Genomic DNA, 20,269 nt, shown 5'->3' with positions numbered 1-20,269 from the left:
GCTGAAGAACAGTTGAACAATTTTCCTGTTGCCTTTGTCAACGTTGCCAATGTCAATGTTAATGATTTGCATCCAATGAGCATAAACAAGAGAATTGTGGAAATCAATTGTAAATTGACTGCTCCCAGACAGGTTAGACCATGTTTCCCTGACCGGGAATCGAACCCGGGCCGCGGCGGTGAGAGCGCCGAATCCTAGCCACTAGACCACCAGGGAGCTGACAACTTATCCAGACTCTTGCCTCCTGCCTGCTTTTTTGACGGATGCACGAAGCACCCGTACCATGTCAGTTGTACAAAGTCAGAAATGTGTTTTGCAACGGTCATTGGTTGAAGTCTTTGAGCGGGAACTTTTGTGTCTTAGGAAACTGCTGCAGGAATATGGACTTGGAGGTGGAAAAAGTATACAACTCTAACAAGAGCGTACAGACGTTCCCTTCTCATGTGCTCTATTGACTCCTTGGTGTAGTCCGTGTTGAGGGTGAGGTTGTTGTTTCCACACAATGTCACCAGACAGGCCATCTCCCTCCTGCAAGTCGCTCCGTGCCGACCAGCGATACATGCTATCATTGCGGTGTGATCCGAATACAGGAACAAATACAAGTGGCCTGAGTGTCTAAGGTAGGGGCGCAGGTCTTCAAACGACAGGTTGACAAAAACATACATGTCCACCTTTTAGCCATACCAAGTCAATGGAACAAAACTGTCCTTTGATATATTGAATAATTGATGTTGAAGATGAAAACTTTTTTTTTCTGGCACAGATGCCATGAACCTTCTTGAATCCACTTCTCTTTTGGAAAGTCTGCCCTTTTTCACTATCCTTGGGCTTCATCCTTAAAACTGTGTGGGGAAGTCAGACCAAAAGCCCTTGTAATCTGCATACGTACAAAATGATTTAGGTTGATAAAACATGGCGTATTTACACTTTCACCCATTTTGTGTTGTATTTGGACTACTGCGCACATCCTCACCCCTGGTTGTGTTCTTTTTGATCACATTCCTAGCGTAAAGAACTCCAAAGCTAATGTTTTGGCCTGATTTCCACAAGCTTTCCAGAGCATTCCAAATGAGGACCAAGCCAGGTCTTATTGCTTAGGTCAGGAAAGATACAATTGCAGTACCAGAAGAGAAATGGCAGTGGTGGGATTCGAACCCACGCCTCCTGAGAGACTGGAGCCTAAATCCAGCGCCTTAGACCACTCGGCCACACAACCTTCGTCTACCCGTTTCAGAGGATCAATTTATCGGCATTATGAGACGGCAAACGTATGACTTGGCATCGCTTTGGTTGTGGCGTTGCAGGGACAAGCCTGGATCGTTTGCTTGTCCTTTAGAAAACACTGGACAATGCAGTCCTCGTTAGTATAGTGGACAGTATCTCCGCCTGTCACGCGGAAGACCGGGGTTCGATTCCCTGACGGGGAGATGGTTTTGGTTCCTCTTATTTTCATCAGTGAACATCTTGTTCAACCTTGAGCAGTGTCGGTACCTCTACTGTTGGAAGTGCAGTTCTGCGGAAGAAACAAACGCCTCTACTTTGGGGTGCATTAGTACTATTTGACAAGGACAAATTATTTTCGTCTCAGAAAACAGACAAGATTCTCACCAGGAAAACATAAGCGATGGTATTTCAATCTACACCTCCATAAAGCTAGGAAGCATGTACAGTTAGCAGAGTGGCGCAGCGGAAGCGTGCTGGGCCCATAACCCAGAGGTCGATAGATCGAAACTATCCTCTGCTATCTTGAGTGTTTTACGTGAAAGGTATCAGCTAAGTTCCACTTGGACTCTTTGTTTTCACCTCATAAAAACACCCATTGTGCAGACTTCCACGCTGAAGAACAGTTGAACAATTTTCCTGTTGCCTTTGTCAACGTTGCCAATGTCAATGTTAATGATTTGCATCCAATGAGCATAAACAAGAGAATTGTGGAAATCAATTGTAAATTGACTGTGTAGTAGAATTTCTGACCTTTGACCTATAGTTCATGTCCGTCAAAAATGTATGCTCATTTTGATTTCTCTTCCTCTTCTGTGGGACAAAAGTGAACTTTAAGTCGTGCCAACCTGTCTAACTGAATGTGTTGACTGTCTAAAAGATTCGAGTTGTTATGGAACAGATAGGGAAAACAAAATAAGACATTGACGCACTAACAAGAGAGATAAGAAAGGGATAAAGCCAAACGAAGAGAATGTTTTGGGCACCATCTTTTTCATGGTGACGGGCGCGCCCGGGGGGGAAACTTTCTGTGTGCTAGACAACTCAACCCAACCATTGTACCATTTGATTATGAGTAAAATAAAACTCTTGTGTTAAATCTACTTTGGTTCTCATTGACAACCTGGACTTTCCACTACAAAATTGGCGTCACGAACTAGGATGGTCCAGAACTCTGCAAGTCAACATCCGATCCGGCTTCTCTCTCAGGCAGACAACGCTTGCACGCGCGCATCTAATAAAAGGTAAGCTATTTTGCTTATTGTGTAAAAGTTGTCTGTCTGAAGAGAAACGGGATCGGTAAGATAAAAACTGAATTTTTTTTTCATAAAAGATAGTTCTCCAAAAACAACCTAGACTGAGGCATGTGTTGGTTGGTTTGAGTTGTATTATATGTGATCATTTGTCTGTGTGTTTGTTGAAAACTTGTAATCTCTTGTTTTTAACAAATGGGGATTGTTGATAGAATTTTGGTGGTTTGGAGTGTAGAAGCATAGACGATGTGAGACGAAAAATTTCTTTTCTGCAAGTACATGGTTAGCCGGAGTTGGACACAGCGAAATTTAAGGCAAGGTTGGCTAAACTGATGTGACATTTGGCCCACACAAATTTATGACGTCTATGAAGGTCCTACGTATCTGTCTATGTGGAAGCTGCAGCCGGGTAAAAAGCCTGATATAAGGTGATCGTTCAGTGACTCCGGTAAAGGAGATCAACTGAGCCAAGTTGTCACGAATTTGGAAATTTGCTGCAGTATAGATGGATAGAGTAAGGGCTCCATATGGTAGAGCCTTGGTGAAACTATATGGACTGACCAGACACGATGTACTGTAGAAATTGAAGGGTGATTCCTGGTAATTCTACAGCGCCTTAGGCTGTTATCCGTGTTGGTCAGGAAGGAAAAGCAGGATTTGCTCCGCTGAATGGGTTAATCGCCATTATATGAGTAAGAATGACCTGCGTGTGTGTGTTATGAGACGGCCGATTCCACAAAAGCACGCGTGCATTAGTTGTTTATATTGGTCCGGACCAGGGGGGAGTGTTTTGTGAGATAAAAATGTGTGTTTTTAAATTTATATATATATATCTGCGTATTTTAATAACTTTTGTGTAGCACCTGGTTTCTTATCTGTTTTAATTCTCCCTCATGCTTTTGTGAGAGTTCCCTAACGCTTTTTTCGCACCCACGCTGATCTGCAAGAGCTGGGAAATTGTTGGTTATGTGTGTGCGTGTGAGAAAATAGACAAAGTTATGTACAGAAAACACATGAGTGAATGATCCATCCATATAATTATTTTCTTTCGCTTATCAAGAGGTTGGATCGCGGAGGCAGCAGCCTAAGCAGGGAGGCTCCCCCTCGTGGGCGCTGCGAGCTAATTCCAGTCATTTGAATTTGTTTTTAACTATACTGGTGATTGTGACTGTGCGATATTACAGTTGTTTTACACACTGAGATTTTGAATACGGGAAAAAAGGCTCTTGCTCGCTGGTAAATTCTCTGTGTGTGAGTGACTGTGTGACGCATATAAAAAAAAAAAGCTGGGAGACATTTTGAGATAAGAGTGTGTGCGTGTGACGAGGCTGTGTGAGTGACAGCTGGCATTGGTTCGAAGAGGAGTGACACTGATAGCATTGAGCTAGGTTAGCATTGTGTTAGCATAGCATTGAGCTAGGTTAGCATTGAGCTAGGATAGCATTGAGCTAGGTTAGCATTGTGTTAGCAAAAGTTTGCTTACTGAGTCATAGTAAGGCTAAGTTAGCATCTAGCTTGGCATTACTAAGTGTGGTTGAACAGTTATTCTCGGTCTGTAGAGTGTGCTAGTAGTAGGTGCTTGCTAAGTCCAGTAAAATAATAGATATATGGAAAATTACACGGTTAATTATCAATAAATAAATACGGATTGTGGGACATTGAAACATTGTTTAATTCATCATTCATTTATATGTCTAGTATACTTTTTTTTTTTGGTACAGCTTTGCTGCTTATCTGATCCATCCAGTTCCTGTGGGAAGTTGCGACAAACACACACATCATAGATTAGGACACACTGTAACTTTGAATAGTTATACAACAAATAAATTAATAATATTGAATTTAAATTTGATAAAGATAAATTGATCATACATTGACATTTTAATTTTTTTTTAGGAATAAACACACAATAAAATAAAAGTTAAATTTATATTCTAATACATCTAAGGGCATCTGTGAAACAGAGTCTGAGGAAGTACAGATAAGAGCCACTCAGCACCATTGTCAAAACAAAACGTAGAGAAGCGTTAAACAAATTCTAATCAGAAGGAAGACAGACCAAAATATGAGAACTTAAGTAAACAGACAGCAAGTAAACCAGAAATAATAATGTAAATAAATAACAAAGAAAGCAAATTTCTATGTGACATTGGTGCATGTAGAATTACAAATAGAGAATAAAACTAAATGGAAATAACTGTCTGCAAGATGAGCATGACGTCATGAATTGTGCTCGGGTTAGTAATAGATAGATAGATAGACAGATGAAACGTTATTGATTCCTTCAGGAGAGTTCCCTTTGGAAGAAGAACTAAAAAGTAAACAGTAACTAATAAGGGTATAAATGGAAACAAAATAGATTCTATTAAAAGAGAAACTAGGCATTAACGACCATGATATAAAAAAAAGTATTGCACTGTTATTGTTTTGCATTCCCTGTCATCCTAGCCCCCCAAAGAGGAGTTGTACAGTGTAATGATGTATGAGACAAAGGATTTTTCATAGGCTAAACCAGTAGTTCTCAAATGAGGGTATGGTGTTTCCGCCCGGACAAAAAAGGGAGGTACTTGAAGGTATGCCAAGGGGTACCTGAGATTTTAAATATTTTAAAATGCAGACAATAAAAATAAACACAGTACGGACGTTAAAAGTTAAAAGATTAAAAGATTTAGCTGAAAGATAAGGAGAAACGTGAATAAAAACATTCCTTTGTTTTGGAGAGTATCACGCACAGCAGGAGGTCAGAGTGCAAGCATGACAGCTTGCTTGCGCCTACTGATAGACAAATGATAGGTTAAATTAACTTATAGATAATCTTTAAGTGAATTAAAAGGGTACTTAAATACACATGAAGTAGTACGTATAATCTTTGAATTAAGGTTTTTGATTAGCAATTAATGGGATAGTTAAGACTGTAATTTTAAAACGTGATATGCAAATTGAACTAACCGAGAGGATATGAAAACGATGGGTGTACATGTTTTGAGTTCCAAATTCTGGAGGAAAAAACCTCAACAAAACGTAAAACCATACAGACAGACTTGGGTGGTAGCCACGGTTGTGCTAGGTCAAGCGAGGGTGGAAAGGATATGCAGCCGGGGGACTGCCAGCTTCTCTGAACAAGACAAGCTCCAAGGTGTAGCCAGAACATGCTCACAAAAAATACAGGTGTGACAGAGGACGAACAGCAGGATACAAACAGACCCCTGCTGGACATAAGTGTCAACGGACAATGTTCAACACAATCTTTGAAGCATTCCTTTGTGGTCAACCTGCACACACCTTGTAATGACCTGCTTACGAACTGTGCCCTGACAATTCAATACTGCACAGAAGGAACTTCCTGATGTTGCCTGACAGCACGACATCAGCTGACAACTACTGGGGACGCCTCCCAGGAATGAGTGGAAGACGGGGACTGCTCCAACTGTCCTAGCACTGGCTGACGGAGGTGCGTCCGTGTGCCCTGCCACCCAAACCGCCAAAGTGTATGATCACCAATTAGACGACTCATAATAGGAGCCTTTTGACTCTTATATATGGTGGGACTCAAGGTATGGCCGCTCATGTGAACTATCCTTAAAACAATTAGAATGGTATAAGATGGACAACTAATGACCCACATTGTTCCCTCTGTCCTGCCTACGAAACAAAAAAAATTTAGGTCAAATGATAAAACAGGGCGTAGCTGCCGCTGATTGAACCGATACGCAAATCAATTATTTCGGTTGTCTGTTAAAAACATAGCTATTGGTTGCAATTTGGACATTTCTGCTGTACGCTACAAAGAGCTAGCAGCTACACAACAGCTGAGCTAAAACAAAATTTAAGCATATCAAATATTTATAGTTGTTTATTACATACACCAAGTCGCAGAGAGACAGAAGTCTGTAGAAAGTATTCAGTAACAAACGTGTCCGCATTAATAAACTTTCTACCACAGGAAATATACTGAACAAATACAGCAGTTACTGTCAGACTCTAATCCGGATTACCGTGTCTATCAGAGACATGGTTAAAACCCACAACACCTTTACGTTCTAATTAATGTCCCGGGGGACAAGATTACAGAAAAGACAGATCGAGTGACAAAGGGGGGAGGAATTATGATTTATGAAAGGGAAAACATTAAAAGTAGATCAATTTGAGTATGTTGAAATTAAAATCACATTTTCCTCAGAAATGTATTTCAAGGTAATTGTAGTATACCGACCGACCACAGCTAAAGACATTTTTCTTGATTCATTTTCAGACATCCTCAAACAGCATAGTATGACAGAAGTAACGTCATGGAGGACGTTAATCTGGACTGGTTAAATAAGACGCGTAGAAAGAAACTTAAGGATATTATAAACGGCTTCTATATGATACAAATGAAAGCAGCCCTACTAGAATTACAATTGGATGACAAAAATTAAAGAGAACATCTGTAAATACACGAATACAAAACCAGAAAGAAGAGTGTTAAAATAAAAATACCATTGGATTCTAATAAAGACATGAGGACTCAGCTCTCATAAGAGCAATTAAAAAACAGGTCTAAATACAGATCGTATGATTTAAAAGTTTGGAGGAACAAAAGTTACAATGTTTATGCGGAAGTCTAAGGCTGACTTTCACTTAGAATTAATTAAAGCTGCAAAAAGGAACAATAGAGAGTTATGGAAAACCAGATACAAACTTACGGAAAGAGCGCAAACAAGAAACAACACTATAACATTAAATATCAATGGCGCTACTATCGCAGACAGTCTGGACATAAGTAATAATTTTAATGAACATTTCATCCAGTCTGTACAAACCCTGAATAAAGAGTCCCTCAAAATCAGTGCAAATAATTGTCATTTATTCAGGATGGACTAATTTTAGAAGTAACAAATGAAACAAAGTTAAACAAAATCTTCGCTGCATTATCAGACTCACGATCTAGAGATATATATACGGGTTGGACACTATCTTCCTAAAAACATATAAGGATTGTATTATTGCTCGTATAACAACGATTGATAAATAAATCAATAACGGAAAACACTTTCCCTACCACGTCGAGAAACTGCTACTACGATTAAATCCATAAAGCAGGAAATAAAGAAGACCAGAACATGTACAGACCAATTAGCCTTCTCCACGTTATAACAAAAGGAATAGAAAATTTGAAATTAAAAAGTGGCTTTGGAGCAATCAAGGCTGCTCAGACGGTCACTAAGAGGGGCATTATGTTGACACATCAATTTAATGAGTATTATATTTATCTATGAGAGCATTTTTGTTGTAAATTGTGAGGTATGGCTGTTAAAATCTTGGTTTTTGTTACGAATGATGACAGATGTGAACAAGAGCATGTATGGTCTTTGTGTGATGATGTAAATAAGGTGTGGTTGTATTGTATGGTAAGTATGTGTCCATGAAGGGGCATTTGGTGACTTTTCTTATAATTGAATACATGCTACAGTATGATTATTTTTGATTAATTATTGATTATTATGAATGTATATATTTATTATGATTAATTAGTGTCATAATTTTATTGCTTGATTTGTGGATCCCTTTAATTTAGGTAGCCAGGGACTACAGATGGAAAGTAGCTATTTAGATATAATCTAGTACAGAACATATCTGTTTCTGAACTTAATGTTTCTGTGCATTGTCCCATCATAGATAGACTAAATTAAATACAACTATTTAGTGAATTATTGAGGCCACAATAATTCACTAGGTGTTGTAAAATATCAAAGTACTATTGCAAAAGCGAACAGTGACCTCAAACATGACCTGTCCTCCGCCTCTGTTCTTGCTGCACTTGACTATCAGCTGTCTTTTCTTTTTCTTGGATGTTTCTGAAACTACTAATACTACTACTACTATTACTATTACTACGACTAACACTGTCCCTGTGAGAGGGACAGAGGGGGGAGGTGAGTTTGGATTGGGTCAAGTTTGAGCGTGTTGAGGTTTTATTTAATCGATATGATCAATCCGGTACAAGGATAAAGGAACGTAATGATTTAGATTGACAATTGCAGTGGTTGGCGAAAGCAACCCCAACCTCAAAGGAGGGTGTCAATTCAGTAATTAAATGTTTTGTGAATGATCTAATATCCAGACATGGTTTCCCCAAAAAGATTAGGTCAAACAACGGCACCTATTTTAAGAAAACAGGTTATCATCTTCAGTCACAAGATCAGCACTTCTCAGGACCAGCAGCTTCCTAGGAAGGTGGAAAGACCATGAGACCAAAATGGTAAGTTTGCAAAATGTAGAATTTGTGTGCCAGTTCCTCTGTGCAGATTTGAGGATGAAAGCAGCCACTCCAGATTCCCTTGCACTCGCTAAGTGGGGCACGGTCAAAGCCGATCCAGGACCAACACCCGATACCTGACTGGAAGGAACCGAGAGGAGAGACAACACCTTGCCAGCGATGACGAGAACAACTAAGGTTGCCAGCCAATGTGTCCACCAGGACTCCAGCAGCTGTGGAAAGAAGTGTCGGGAGTGCCGAAGCAGCGAGGAGGCCTGAAGCAAGCCGAGGGCCTGGACCAAAGCCCCAACGCCCCATACTTTGCCCCGCCTTCCCCAAAGCCCCATACTTTTCCCCAATTTCGGCCAGCACGGACATGCCATTAAACAGTCTGCCCAATGGACTGAACCACACCCCAAGAACAGACAGAGACAGACTGTTTGAGTGGATCTCTTTCTTCACCAAGGCAGCCAAAAGCCCAACGAGGTGTCGGCAGGCCACCAGCCTGAGGCACCACCGAGCCATCTATACGAGCACTAATCAAACATGGACTCATACGAAATTCAGTTGTGTGTACAAAATCAATTGGTAACTACATTCATTGCAAATGCCGGGAAAAATAATAGTGCAACAGCTTACAGTCATAAGTCTATATTAATTCTAAACCAGATCTTGTTTGATTCATTATTAATGTGAAAATACATCTTGAATAAGCATATATATATTCATCTAATTATGTTCATGATCAAAGTATTTTGGTATTACGTTACTAACTCAAAGGGTAGGCCACTAATTGTGTTCTGTGAGATGGTTTTACTGCAGGCTGGTAACAGCGATCGCTCTGAAGGAGGGTCATAGACGGAATTTTTGCCTCGTATAAAAACATTGAGGTTTTTGCCTCTATCTGCGGTAGAGATTTAATTTAGTGGTCTATATCAGAAATTGTTTTGGTCCAGGGTCTTAAGACCCTGGAAGGCGGGTATGTAGTAGAATTTCTGACCTTTGACCTATAGTTCATGTCTGTCAAAAATGTATGCTCATTTTGATTTCTCTTCCTCTTCTGTGGGACAAAAGTGAACTTTAAGTCGTGCCAACCTGTCTAACTGAATGTGTTGACTGTCTAAAAGATTCGAGTTGTTATGGAACAGATAGGGAAAACAAAATAAGACATTGACGCACTAACAAGAGAGATAAGAAAGGGATAAAGCCAAACGAAGAGAATGTTTTGGGCACCATCTTTTTCATGGTGACGGGCGCGCCCGGGGGGGAAACTTTCTGTGTGCTAGACAACTCAACCCAACCATTGTACCATTTGATTATGAGTAAAATAAAACTCTTGTGTTAAATCTACTTTGGTTCTCATTGACAACCACCTCCGTGCCGACCAGCGATACATGCTATCACTGCGGTGTGATCCGAATACAGGAACAAATACAAGTGGCCTGAGTGTCTAAGGTAGGGGCGCAGATCTTCAAACGACAGGTTGACAAAAACATACATGTCCTCCTTTTAGCCATACCAAGTCAATGGAACAAAACTGTCCTTTGATATATTGAATAATTGATGTTGAAGATGAATACATTTTTTTTCTGGCACAGATGCCATGAACCTTCCTGAATCCACTTCTCTTTTGGAACGTCTGCCCTTTTTCACTATCCTTGGGCTTCATCCTTAAAACTGTGTGGGGAAGTCAGACCAAAAGCCTTTGTAATCTGCATACGTACAAAATGATTTAGGTTGATAAAACATGGCGTATTTACACTTTCACCCATTTTGTGTTGTATTTGGACTACTGTGCACATCCTCACCCCTGGTTGTGTTCTTTTTGATCACATTCCTAGCGTAAAGAACTCCAAAGATAATGTTTTGGCCCGATTTCCACAAGCTTTCCAGAGCATTCCAAATGAGGACCAAGCCAGGTCTTATTGCTTAGGTCAGGAAAGATACAATTACAGTACCAGAACAGAAATGGCAGTGGTGGGATTCGAACCCACGCCTCCTGAGAGACTGGAGCCTAAATCCAGCACCTTAGACCACTCGACCACACAACCTCCGTCTACCCGTTTCAGAAGATCAATTTATCGGCATTATGAGACGGCAAACGTATGACATGGCATCGCTTTGGTTGTGGCGTTGCAGGGACAAGCCTGGATCGTTTGCTTGTCCTGTAGAAAACACTGGACAACGCAGTCCTCGTTAGTATAGTGGACAGTATCTCCGCCTGTCACGCGGAAGACCGGGGTTCGATTCCCTGACGGGGAGATGGTTTTGGTTCCTCTTATTTTCATCAGTGAACATCTTGTTCAACCTTGAGCAGTGTCGGTACCTCTACTGTTGGAAGTGCAGTTCTGCGGAAGAAACAAACGCCTCTACTTTGGGGTGCATTAGTACTATTTGACAAGGACAAATTATTTTCGTCTCAGAAAACAGACAAGATTCTCACCAGGAAAACATAAGCGATGGTATTTCAATCTACACCTCCATAAAGCTAGGAAGCATGTACAGTTAGCAGAGTGGCGCAGCGGAAGCGTGCTGGGCCCATAACCCAGAGGTCGATAGATCGAAACTATCCTCTGCTATCTTGAGTGTTTTACGTGAAAGGTATCCGCTAAGTTCCACTTGGACTCTTTGTTTTCACCTCATAAAAACACCCATTGTGCAGACTTCCACGCTGAAGAACAGTTGAACAATTTTCCTGTTGCCTTTGTCAACGTTGCCAATGTCAATGTTAATGATTTGCATCCAATAAGCATAAACAAGAGAATTGTGGAAATCAATTGTAAATTGACTGCTCCCAGACAGGTTAGACCGTGTTTCCCTGACCGGGAATCGAACCCGGGCTGCGGCGGTGAGAGCGCCGAATCCTAGCCACTAGACCACCAGGGAGCTGACAACTTACCCAGACTCTTGCCTCCTGCCTGCTTTTTTGACGGATGCACGAAGCACCCGTACCATGTCAGTTGTACAAAGTCAGAAATGTGTTTTGCAACGGTCATTGGTTGAAGTCTTTGAGCGGGAACTTTTGTGTCTTAGGAAACTGCTGCAGGAATATGGACTTGGAGGTGGAAAAAGTATACAACTCTAACAAGAGCGTACAGACGTTCCCTTCTCATGTGCTCTATTGACTCCTTGGTGTAGTCCGTGTTGAGGGTGAGGTTGTTGTTTCCACACAATGTCACCAGACAGGCCATCTCCCTCCTGCAAGTCGCTCCGTGCCGACCAGCGATACATGCTATCACTGCGGTGTGATCCGAATACAGGAACAAATACAAGTGGCCTGAGTGTCTAAGGTAGGGGCGCAGGTCTTCAAACGACAGGTTGACAAAAACATACATGTCCTCCTTTTAGCCATACCAAGTCATTGGAACAAAACTGTCCTTTGATATATTGAATAATTGATGTTGAAGATGAATACATTTTTGTTTCTGGCACAGATGCCATGAACCTTCCTGAATCCACTTCTCTTTTGGAAAGTCTACCCTTTTTCACTATCCTTGGGCTTCATCCTTAAAACTGTGTGGGGAAGTCAGACCAAAAGCCTTTGTAATCTGCATACGTACAAAATGATTTAGGTTGATAAAACATGGCGTATTTACGCTTTCACCCATTTTGTGTTGTATTTGGACTACTGCGCACATCCTCACCCCTGGTTGTGTTCTTTTTGATCACATTCCTAGCGTAAAGAACTCCAAAGCTAATGTTTTGGCCCGATTTCCACAAGCTTTCCAAATGAGGACCAAGCCAGGTCTTATTGCTTAGGTCAGGCAAGATACAATTGCAGTACCAGAACAGAAATGGCAGTGGTGGGATTCGAACCCACGCCTCCTGAGAGACTGGAGCCTAAATCCAGCGCCTTAGACCACTCGGCCACACAACCTCCGTCTACCCGTTTCAGAGGATCAATTTATCGGCATTAAGAGACGGCAAACGTATGACATGGCATCGCTTTGGTTGTGGCGTTGCAGGGACAAGCCTAGATCGTTTGCTTGTCCTTTAGAAAACACTGGACAACGCAGTCCTCGTTAGTATAGTGGACAGTATCTCCGCCTGTCACGCGGAAGACCGGGGTTCGATTCCCTCACGGGGAGATGGTTTTGGTTCCTCTTATTTTCATCAGTGAACATCTTGTTCAACCTTGAGCAGTGACCACAGTATGCCTCTCTGAAAATTGTGAAGCGTGGACCCGGAGATACTGCACAGTCCTACAGATATCATAGTACTGTACTACCGTTTGTTGCATTCCTCGAAATCAGGATGCATAACAAGTTTTCAAAAAGGAAAAATTGTTTATTAGAGTCAGTGACTCAAATTCAGTATTGCGGATTGATTTGAAACCAAGAATATATGTAAAAGATTAGAAGGGATTTGAACCTTTTCTTACTATCCTTGGGCTTCATCCTTAAAACTGTGTGGGGAAGTCAGACCAAAAGCCTTCGTAATCTGCATACGTACAAAATGATTTAGGTTGATAAAACATGGCGTATTTACGCTTTCACCCATTTTGTGTTGTATTTGGACTACTGCGCACATCCTCACCCCTGGTTGTGTTCTTTTTGATCACATTCCTAGCGTAAAGAACTCCAAAGCTAATGTTTTGGCCCGATTTCCACAAGCTTTCCAGAGCATTCCAAATGAGGACCAAGGCAGGTCTTATTGCTTAGGTCAGGAAAGATACAATTGCAGTACCAGAACAGAAATGGCAGTGGTGGGATTCGAACCCACGCCTCTTGAGAGACTGGAGCCTAAATCCAGCGCCTTAGACCACTCGGCCACACAACCTCCGTCTACACGTTTCAGAGGATCAATTTATCGGCATTATGAGACGGCAAACGTATGACTTGGCATCGCTTTGGTTGTGGCGTTGCAAGGACAAGCCTACATCGTTTGCTTGTCCTTTAGAAAACACTGGACAAAGCAGTCCTCGTTAGTATAGTGGACAGTATCTCTGCCTGTCACGCGGAAGACCGGGGTTCCATTCCCTGACGGGGAGATGGTTTTGGTTCCTCTTATTTTCATCAGTGAACATCTTGTTCAACCTTGAGCAGTGACCACAGTAGCCTCTCTGAAAATTGTGAAGCGTGGACCCGGAGATACTGCACAGTCCTACAGATATCATAGTACTGTACTACCGTTTGTTGCATTCCTCGAAATCAGGATGCATAACAAGTTTTCAAAAAGGAAAAATTGTGTATTAGAGTCAGTGACTCAAATTCAGTATTGCGGATTGATTTGAAACCAAGAATATATGTAAAAGATTAGAAGGGATTTGAACCTTTTCTTACTGCCAAATTTGTCAGCATTTCATCTTTTTAAGTCCACAGTGTCGGTACCTCTACTGTTGGAAGTGCAGTTCTGCGGAAGAAACAAACGCCTCTACTTTGGGGTGCATTAGTACTATTTGACAAGGACAAATTATTTTCGTCTCAGAATACAGACAAGATTCTCACCAGGAAAACATAAGCGATGGTATTTAAATCTACACCTCCATAAAGCTAGGAAGCATGTACAGTTAGCAGAATGGCGCAGCGGAAGCGTGCTGGGCCCATAACCCAGAGGTCGATAGATCGAAACTATCCTCTGCTATCTTGAGTGTTTTACGTGAAAGGTATCCGCTAAGTTCCACTTGGACTCTTTGTTTTCACATCATAAGAACACCCATTGTGCAGACTTCCACGCTGAAGAACAGTTGAACAATTTTCCTAAATCCAGCGCCTTAGACCACTCGGCCACACAACCTCCGTCTACCCGTTTCAGAGGATCAATTTATCGGCATTATGAGACGGCAAACGTATGACATGGCATCTCTTTGGTTGTGGCGTTGCAGGGACAAGCCTGGATCGTTTGCTTGTCCTATAGAAAACACTGGACAACGCAGTCCTCGTTAGTATAGTGGACAGTATCTCCGCCTGTCACGCGGAAGACCAGGGTTCGATTCCCTGACTGGGAGATGGTTTTGGTTCCTCTTATTTTCATCAGTGAACATCTTGTTCAACCTTGAGCAGTGACCACAATATGCCTCTCTGAAAATTGTGAAGCGTGGACCCGGAGATACTGCACAGTCCTACAGATATCATAGTACTGTACTACCGTTTGTTGCATTCCTCGAAATCAGGATGCATAACAAGTTTTCAAAAAAGAAAAATTGCGTATTAGAGTCAGTGACTCAAATTCAGTATTGCGGATTGATTTGAAACCAAGAATATATGTCAAAGATTAGAAGGGATTTGAACCTTTTCTTACTGCCAAATTTGTCAGCATTTCATCTTTTTAAGTCCACAGTGTCGGTACCTCTACTGTTGGAAGTGCAGTTCTGCGGAAGAAACAAACGCCTCTACTTTGGGGTGCATTAGTACTATTTGACAAGGACAAATTATTTTCGTCTCAGAAAACAGACAAGATTCTCACCAGGAAAACATAAGCGATGGTATTTAAATCTACACCTCCATAAAGCTAGGAAGCATGTACAGTTAGCAGAGTGGCGCAGCGGAAGCGTGCTGGGCCCATAACCCAGAGGTCGATAGATCGAAACTATCCTCTGCTATCTTGAGTGTTTTACGTGAAAGGTATCCGCTAAGTTCCACTTGGACTCTTTGTTTTCACATCATAAGAACACCCATTGTGCAGACTTCCACGCTGAAGAACAGTTGAACAATTTTCCTGTTGCCTTTTTTGAAAATGTCAATGTTAATGATTTGCATCCAATGAGCATAAACAAGAGAATCGTGGAACTCAATTGTAAATTGACTGCTCCCAGACAGGTTAGACCGTGTTTCCCTGACCGGGAATCGAACCCGGGCCGCGGCGGTGAGAGCGCCGAATCCTAGCCACTAGACCACCAGGGAGCTGCCAACTTACCCAGACTCTTGCCTCCTGCCTGCTTTTTTGACGGATGCACGAAGCACCCGTACCACGTCAGTTGTACAAAGTCAGAAATGTGTTTTGCAACGGTCATTGGTTGAAGTCTTTGAGCGGGAACTTTTGTGTCTTAGGAAACTGCTGCAGGAATATGGACTTGGAGGTGGAAAAAGTATACAACTCTAACAAGAGCGTACAGACGTTCCCTTCTCATGTGCTCTATTGACTCCTTGGTGTAGTCCGTGTTGAGGGTGAGGTTGTTGTTTCCACACAATGTCACCAGACAGGCCATCTCCCTCATGTGTGTTGCTCCGTGCCGACCAGCGATACATGCTATCACTGCGGTGTGATCCGAATACAGGAACAAATACAAGTGGCCTGAGTGTCTAAGGTAGGGGCGCAGGTCTTCAAACGACAGGTTGACAAAAACATACATGTCCACCTTTTAGCCATACCAAGTCAATGGAACAAAACTGTCCTTTGATATATTGAATAATTGATGTTGAAGATGAATACATTTTTGTTTCTGGCACAGATGCCATGAACCTTCCTGAATCCACTTCTCTTTTGGAAAGTCTACCCTTTTTCACTATCCTTGGGCTTCATCCTTAAAACTGTGTGGGGAAGTCAGACCAAAAGCCTTCGTAATCTGCATACGTACAAAATGATTTAGGTTGATAAAACATGGCGTATTTACGCTTTCACCCATTTTGTGTTGTATTTGGACTACTGCGCACATCCTCACCCCTGGTTGTGTTCTTTTTGATCACATTCCTAGCGTAAAGAACTCCAAAGCTAATGTTTTGGCCCGATTTCCACAAGCTTTCCAGAGCATTCCAAATGAGGACCAAGGCAGGTCTTATTGCTTAGGTCAGGAAAGATACAATTGCAGTACCAGAACAGAAATGGCAGTGGTGGGATTCGAACCCACGCCTCCTGAGAGACTGGAGCCTAAATCCAGCGCCTTAGACCACTCGGCCACACAACCTCCGTCTACACGTTTCAGAGGATCAATTTATCGGCATTATGAGACGGCAAACGTATGACTTGGCACCGCTTTGGTTGTGGCGTTGCAAGGACAAGCCTACATCGTTTGCTTGTCCTTTAGAAAACACTGGACAAAGCAGTCCTCGTTAGTATAGTGGACAGTATCTCCGCCTGTCACGCGGAAGACCGGGGTTCGATTCCCTGACGGGGAGATGGTTTTGGTTCCTCTTATTTTCATCAGTGAACATCTTGTTCAACCTTGAGCAGTGACCACAGTATGCCTCTCTGAAAATTGTGAAGCGTGGACCCGGAGATACTGCACAGTCCTACAGATATCATAGTACTGTACTACCGTTTGTTGCATTCCTCGAAATCAGGATGCATAACAAGTTTTCAAAAAGGAAAAATTGTGTATTAGAGTCAGTGACTCAAATTCAGTATTGCGGATTGATTTGAAACCAAGAATATATGTAAAAGATTAGAAGGGATTTGAACCTTTTCTTACTGCCAAATTTGTCAGCATTTCATCTTTTTAAGTCCACAGTGTCGGTACCTCTACTGTTGGAAGTGCAGTTCTGCGGAAGAAACAAACGCCTCTACTTTGGGGTGCATTAGTACTATTTGACAAGGACAAATTATTTTCGTCTCAGAATACAGACAAGATTCTCACCAGGAAAACATAAGCGATGGTATTTAAATCTACACCTCCATAAAGCTAGGAAGCATGTACAGTTAGCAGAATGGCGCAGCGGAAGCGTGCTGGGCCCATAACCCAGAGGTCGATAGATCGAAACTATCCTCTGCTATCTTGAGTGTTTTACGTGAAAGGTATCCGCTAAGTTCCACTTGGACTCTTTGTTTTCACATCATAAGAACACCCATTGTGCAGACTTCCACGCTGAAGAACAGTTGAACAATTTTCCTGTTGCCTTTTTTGAAAATGTCAATGTTAATGATTTGCATCCAATGAGCATAAACAAGAGAATTGTGGAAATCAATTGTAAATTGACTGCTCCCAGACAGGTTAGACCGTGTTTCCCTGACCGGGAATTGAACCCGGGCCGCGGCGGTGAGAGCGCCGAATCCTAGCCACTAGACCACCAGGGAGCTGACAACTTACCCAGACTCTTGCCCCCTGCCTGCTTTTTTGACGGATGCACGAAGCACCCGTACCACGTCAGTTGTACAAAGTCAGAAATGTGTTTTGCAACGGTCATTGGTTGAAGTCTTTGAGCGGGAACTTTTGTGTCTTAGGAAACTGCTGCAGGAATATGGACTTGGAGGTGGAAAAAGTATACAACTCTAACAAGAGCGTACAGACGTTCCCTTCTCATGTGCTCTATTGACTCCTTGGTGTAGTCCGTGTTGAGGGTGAGGTTGTTGTTTCCACACAATGTCACCAGACAGGCCATCTCCCTCCTGCAAGTCGCTCTGTGCCGACCAGCGATACATGCTATCACTGCGGTGTGATCCGAATACAGGAACAAATACAAGTGGCCTGAGTGTCTAAGGTAGGGGCGCAGGTCTTCAAACGACAGGTTGACAAAAACATACATGTCCACTTTTTAGCCATACCAAGTCAATGGAACAAAACTGTCCTTTGATATATTGAATAATTGATGTTGAAGATGAATACAAATTTGTTTCTGGCACAGATGCCATGAACCTTCCTGAATCCACTTCTCTTTTGGAAAGTCTACCCTTTTTCACTATCCTTGGGCTTCATCCTTAAAACTGTGTGGGGAAGTCAGACCAAAAGCCTTCGTAATCTGCATACGTAAAAAATGAATTATGTTGATAAAACATGGCGTATTTACACTTTCACCCATTTTGTGTTGTATTTGGACTACTGCGCACATCCTCACCCCTGGTTGTGTTCTTTTTGATCACATTCCTAGCGTAAAGAACTCCAAAGCTAATGTTTTGGCCCGATTTCCACAAGCTTTCCAGAGCATTCCAAATGAGGACCAAGCCAGGTCTTATTGCTTAGGTCAGGAAAGATACAATTGCAGTACCAGAACAGAAATGGCAGTGGTGGGATTCGAACCCACGCCTCCTGAGAGACTGGAGCCTAAATCCAGCGCCTTAGACCACTCGGCCACACAACCTCCGTCTACCCGTTTCAGAGGATCAATTTATCGGCATTATGAGACGGCAAACGTATGACTTGTTATCGCTTTGGTTGTGGCGTTGCAGGGACAAGCCTGGATCGTTTGCTTGTCCTTTAGAAAACCCTGGACAACGCAGTCCTCGTTAGTATAGTGGACAGTATATCCACCTGTCACGCGGAAGACCGGGGTTCGATTCCCTGACGGGGAGATGGTTTTGGTTCCTCTTATTTTTATCAGTGAACATCTTGTTCAACCTTGAGCAGTGACCACAGTATGCCTCTCTGAAAATTGTGAAGCGTGGACCCGGAGATACTGCACAGTCCTACAGATATCATAGTACTGTACTACCGTTTGTTACATTCCTCGAAATCAGGATGCATAACAAGTTTTCAAAAAGGAAAAATTGTGTATTAGAGTCAGTGACTCAAATTCAGTATTGCGGATTGATTTGAAACCAAGAATATATGTAAAAGATTAGAAGGGATTTGAACCTTTTCTTACTGACAAATTTGTCAGCATTTCATCTTTTTAAGTCCACAGTGTCGGTACCTCTACTGTTGGAAGTGCAGTTCTGCGGAAGAAACAAACGCCTCTACTTTGGGGTGCATTAGTACTATTTGACAAGGACAAATTATTTTCGTCTCAGAATACAGACAAGATTCTCACCAGGAAAACATAAGCGATGGTATTTAAATCTACACCTCCATAAAGCTAGGAAGCATGTACAGTTAGCAGAATGGCGCAGCGGAAGCGTGCTGGGCCCATAACCCAGAGGTCGATAGATCGAAACTATCCTCTGCTATCTTGAGTGTTTTACGTGAAAGGTATCCGCTAAGTTCCACTTGGACTCTTTGTTTTCACATCATAAGAACACCCATTGTGCAGACTTCCACGCTGAAGAACAGTTGAACAATTTTCCTGTTGCCTTTTTTGAAAATGTCAATGTTAATGATTTGCATCCAATGAGCATAAACAAGAGAATTGTGGAAATCAATTGTAAATTGACTGCTCCCAGACAGGTTAGACCGTGTTTCCCTGACCGGGAATTGAACCCGGGCCGCGGCGGTGAGAGCGCCGAATCCTAGCCACTAGACCACCAGGGAGCTGACAACTTACCCAGACTCTTGCCCCCTGCCTGCTTTTTTGACGGATGCACGAAGCACCCGTACCACGTCAGTTGTACAAAGTCAGAAATGTGTTTTGCAACGGTCATTGGTTGAAGTCTTTGAGCGGGAACTTTTGTGTCTTAGGAAACTGCTGCAGGAATATGGACTTGGAGGTGGAAAAAGTATACAACTCTAACAAGAGCGTACAGACGTTCCCTTCTCATGTGCTCTATTGACTCCTTGGTGTAGTCCGTGTTGAGGGTGAGGTTGTTGTTTCCACACAATGTCACCAGACAGGCCATCTCCCTCCTGCAAGTCGCTCTGTGCCGACCAGCGATACATGCTATCACTGCGGTGTGATCCGAATACAGGAACAAATACAAGTGGCCTGAGTGTCTAAGGTAGGGGCGCAGGTCTTCAAACGACAGGTTGACAAAAACATACATGTCCACTTTTTAGCCATACCAAGTCAATGGAACAAAACTGTCCTTTGATATA

At 42.3% G+C, this 20,269-nt stretch overlaps 1 long non-coding RNA gene and 11 other non-coding genes across 12 annotated transcripts; 1 reads left to right on the top strand and 11 right to left on the bottom strand.

The window, feature by feature from the left end:
• Positions 1-144: 144 nt before the first annotated feature.
• trnae-cuc (transfer RNA glutamic acid (anticodon CUC)) lies at positions 145-216 on the bottom strand. Its single transcript has one exon. It is a non-coding gene; the product is annotated as a tRNA-Glu (tRNA).
• Positions 217-1,134: 918 nt separating this feature from the next.
• trnal-uag (transfer RNA leucine (anticodon UAG)) lies at positions 1,135-1,216 on the bottom strand. The gene has a single exon. It is a non-coding gene; the product is annotated as a tRNA-Leu (tRNA).
• A 1,001-nt stretch (positions 1,217-2,217) lies between these two features.
• Positions 2,218-9,925, top strand: LOC133643539 (uncharacterized). The gene is made up of 3 exons (XR_009824708.1): positions 2,218-2,465; positions 5,808-5,925; positions 8,648-9,925. It is a non-coding gene; the product is annotated as an uncharacterized LOC133643539 (long non-coding RNA).
• A 756-nt stretch (positions 9,926-10,681) lies between these two features.
• trnal-uag (transfer RNA leucine (anticodon UAG)) lies at positions 10,682-10,763 on the bottom strand. Its single transcript has one exon. It is a non-coding gene; the product is annotated as a tRNA-Leu (tRNA).
• A 763-nt stretch (positions 10,764-11,526) lies between these two features.
• On the bottom strand, positions 11,527-11,598 carry trnae-cuc (transfer RNA glutamic acid (anticodon CUC)). Its single transcript has one exon. It is a non-coding gene; the product is annotated as a tRNA-Glu (tRNA).
• Positions 11,599-12,507: 909 nt separating this feature from the next.
• On the bottom strand, positions 12,508-12,589 carry trnal-uag (transfer RNA leucine (anticodon UAG)). Its single transcript has one exon. It is a non-coding gene; the product is annotated as a tRNA-Leu (tRNA).
• An 820-nt stretch (positions 12,590-13,409) lies between these two features.
• On the bottom strand, positions 13,410-13,491 carry trnal-uag (transfer RNA leucine (anticodon UAG)). Its single transcript has one exon. It is a non-coding gene; the product is annotated as a tRNA-Leu (tRNA).
• A 1,991-nt stretch (positions 13,492-15,482) lies between these two features.
• On the bottom strand, positions 15,483-15,554 carry trnae-cuc (transfer RNA glutamic acid (anticodon CUC)). The gene has a single exon. It is a non-coding gene; the product is annotated as a tRNA-Glu (tRNA).
• A 919-nt stretch (positions 15,555-16,473) lies between these two features.
• On the bottom strand, positions 16,474-16,555 carry trnal-uag (transfer RNA leucine (anticodon UAG)). Its single transcript has one exon. It is a non-coding gene; the product is annotated as a tRNA-Leu (tRNA).
• A 1,034-nt stretch (positions 16,556-17,589) lies between these two features.
• Positions 17,590-17,661, bottom strand: trnae-cuc (transfer RNA glutamic acid (anticodon CUC)). The gene has a single exon. It is a non-coding gene; the product is annotated as a tRNA-Glu (tRNA).
• A 919-nt stretch (positions 17,662-18,580) lies between these two features.
• Positions 18,581-18,662, bottom strand: trnal-uag (transfer RNA leucine (anticodon UAG)). Its single transcript has one exon. It is a non-coding gene; the product is annotated as a tRNA-Leu (tRNA).
• A 1,034-nt stretch (positions 18,663-19,696) lies between these two features.
• trnae-cuc (transfer RNA glutamic acid (anticodon CUC)) lies at positions 19,697-19,768 on the bottom strand. The gene has a single exon. It is a non-coding gene; the product is annotated as a tRNA-Glu (tRNA).
• Between the last annotated feature and the right edge of the window lie 501 nt (positions 19,769-20,269).

This window comes from Entelurus aequoreus, linkage group LG01, assembly GCF_033978785.1.
Source record: "Entelurus aequoreus isolate RoL-2023_Sb linkage group LG01, RoL_Eaeq_v1.1, whole genome shotgun sequence".
Lineage (NCBI taxonomy): Eukaryota > Metazoa > Chordata > Actinopteri > Syngnathiformes > Syngnathidae > Entelurus > Entelurus aequoreus.
This window is presented reverse-complemented; position numbering and strand designations above follow the sequence as displayed.